Below are 3695 nucleotides of genomic sequence, written 5' to 3' on the forward strand. Positions count from 1 at the left end.
AGCCTGAGTCTTCATCACGAGCCTGAGTCTTCATCACGAGCCTGAGTCTTCATCATGAGCCTGAGTCTTCATCATGAGCCTGAGTCTTCATCATGAGCCTGAGTCTTCATCATGAGCCTGAGTGTTCATCATGAGCCTAGTCTTCATCATGTCTTCATCATGAGCCTGAGTCTTCATCACGAGCCTGAGTCTTCATCATGAGCCTGAGTCTTCATCATGAGCCTGAGTCTTCATCACGAGCCTGAGTCTTCATCATGTCTTCATCACGAGCCTGAGTCTTCATCATGAGCCTGAGTCTTCATCGAGTCTTCATCACGAGCCTGAGTCTTCATCATGAGCCTGAGTCTTCATCATGAGCCTGAGTCTTCATCATGAGCCTGAGTCTTCATCATGAGCCTGAGTCTTCATCATGTCTTCATCACGAGCCTGAGTCTTCATCATGAGCCTGAGTCTTCATCATGTCTTCATCATGAGCCTGAGTCTTCATCATGTCTTCATCATGAGCCTGAGTGTTCATCACGAGCCTAGTCTTCACTGAGTCTTCATCACGAGCCTGAGTCTTCATCATGAGCCTGAGTCTTCATCACGAGCCTGAGTCTTCATCACGAGCCTGAGTCTTCATCATGAGCCTGAGTCTTCATGTCACCAAATGCACCATAAAAACAAAAAGGAAGATGTTAAGAAACAACACATGTCCTACTTCTGAGAATACCTGAAGACAACAAACGGGGAATATTTCAGATACCAGAGATCTAGGTTATGATGTCACGAGACCAGTTTGATGCATTATTCAAAAATGTTGAACCAATTTTCACAATTCCGTTGATCCTGCTGAACAGCTGGCAGCGCAGTAGAAACATGCTGCCTAGGGGGAACATCGTCTTTTTTAAAACACGCTCACGTCTCTCTTCTAGCTCATCTTCATTCATATATACAGAACTCACCTCTTTTGAGCTTTTGATGTTTGCGAAGAAGGGAGAAAATTCAGCATTGAGAAAAAACGTTTACAACCGAGAACAGGTTTGGTGTGTAAACATCAGGGATTACAATGAAGGGTGTATGCATTCTTTAACATCCAGGATTCAAAAACAACACTTGTCAACCAGAGAAGTGCAGTATAGTAGCAATACTTCAACAGAGATCCTCATGCTATCTGACATCAGTGACATACTCTGAAGATCTGCACCGCCTCTGATCACAGCTGACCCAAGAGAGCAACCACATGCAACGCTTTGAAGGGAAGACATCTACCAGGGTTTGAGGCTTCCATACATATCCTCAATTAACACATCCACTAGGGATTGTGGCAAAAATGTTTTCCCGTTATCAGTACCATCAACTCAACAATGCAGTAGCCAGAAAAGAGGGTATTTTCCCCAGTGGTAAAATAACCAAAACAACATTATTCATCAGTGACATATCTCAATAATAACTTATCATAATTCATGATCCTTAGTGGTTGAATCATGCAGACACTTTCCCTCTAAACCATCAGCAGGGCAGGATTTTCATTTTAGTGAATTCCTAAACACGGAGTTTGACATTTGCGCTTGGGGGGGCAAACCTTTTTTACTGACGTCACCAGTACACAGTCCCAACTATTGCGTGAGGTGCTACGGATACAGTAGCAATAAAGCCAGCGCTCACCGCACTGAGTATGACTTTTCCATGCCCTCCGTACACACACACTCATATGGAAGGGCCGGTCTCTCCCCCCAACAACAGTGCATTACATAACTGTAAAACTGTGCACATCTTATACTTATTTGATAACTACTATATCCCTTGGTTACTTGAACACGCTACAATATTATTAACCAGTAGGGATGTAACGATATATCGAATATCACGATATCGCGATAAATACAGTAAATGTCTCAATACCGTCGCGATTTTTTTTTAAACCTTTATTTAACCAGATGGTCCCATTGAGATCATCGATCTCTTTTTCAAAGGAGACCTGTCCAACATGGCAGCAAGTAGGTTACAACATGAACATAAAACATCAGATAACACAAAAGGACATGGTATTTACAGGGCTACTTGTACATACCTAGAGACATTGACAAGTACCAACAGTATATTTATATCTCGCCCTGTCAATAAGCCTCACCTTCTTGGCAAAAACTGTATTGTTTTTGAAGTGGTGGAGAGACAATGCACAGTTTGACCCACTGCTGTCACCCATGGCCAAAGCATATCTCTCTGTCCCAGCAACATCAGTACCAAGAAAGAGAGTGTTTCCACAGCAGGGGATATTGTAAACGCCCAAACATCCCAGCTTCTACCTGGAAATGTGGACATGCTCATATTCCTAAAAGTTAACCTTGATGATGCTGAGTGAGTGAGTGAGTGAGTGAGTTAAAGTTGAGTTATTTGAAAAACTAAAGTGAAACTTGATTTATTCTATTGCAGGGTCTGATTATTATATTGTTGACACTTTAAAATACTACTATCCTACTAAAATGCTGTACAAATCAGATTTATTATTTAATAAAGAAAAACAAATTCAAGTAAAAATTGTCACACATGTGTTGTCTTTTGTTCTGATGAAAACAAGTAGCGTTAGGCAGTTACAATATGAATAATGTGCATATTCACTATTAACTAGTATTACATTACAATCGACGATACCTGTTAGAACGTGATTGACGTGGGTAAAGAGCTCAATAACTTCAATGAACTTACATGACCAATAAAACATATATCTTAACTGAACAAAGCGAAAATAAATAGCATAAGTTAAAACGTATACATACTGTACACAGACAATAACACATATATAGTCGCCGCTATATCGTAGTAAAAGATTGGTATAAGAAATATAACAAACTTGAAAACATAAGATCTATATCACCCTTGTTTATATATATCAGTCTAGAGAGACAGACATGTGTGTTTGACTTCTAACTGTTATGTTCAACTGAAACTGAAACTGACATCATTCATATGATAGTTGACGGTTGTATAAACTGTCCTACCAAGTTCCGTGTCTCGTTACGGTATACAATGTTGAGTTGACTTTGTGCGGGGTTTTGTTCCAAATACTAAAGAATTTTTCTTGAAAGACCTTTACAAAGGGGGTCAGAGGTGTTAAATAGAAAGAATCGACGCAAGATCATTTACCGGGAAAGACGTAACGTAACCACCCTCTTATGCTTGAGTACTTGTCGTGTAAGGTTTTTATTGTTTATATACATTTCACCTCTGACACAAACGAGCAGACTGAGTAGTCCAGTTATAACCCAAAAATGATTTCGGTTCATAACCTGCTTAGTTGTACAACCGAACTATAACTTTGCAATTCCCTAGAGGTTCAATAATTTTGGGTAGTACGCGTAAAGACGGAGTAACAGGGTAACGTTAAGTAGGTATAGTGGGAACAGTTTACCCTTGCGGTAGTGTTATTACCTTATGTAAATGTCTCCATGCCCGTATGCCGCCTAAAACGCCCCCCTTTGGGGGTTTTTTAACGGCGGGGGATCACCGACTTTATGACAATGTCGTATGATGCAGCTTTTGACAAGGTTATGTTTATAAAGCATATATTTAGAAATTATTCCATCTCTGGACCAATTGCGCTGATCCCTACCATTGCTATGGTTTTTGAGTTCCATGCTATTATGAGACGCTGCTTTTACAGTGCCATGCTATAAAATAGGCGCTAGAACTTTTAATTTTTTTCTTTACACTTA

This window comes from Notothenia coriiceps, unplaced genomic scaffold, assembly GCF_000735185.1.
Source record: "Notothenia coriiceps isolate Sejong01 unplaced genomic scaffold, NC01 NC01_scaffold00002821, whole genome shotgun sequence".
NCBI classification, from domain to species: domain Eukaryota; kingdom Metazoa; phylum Chordata; class Actinopteri; order Perciformes; family Nototheniidae; genus Notothenia; species Notothenia coriiceps.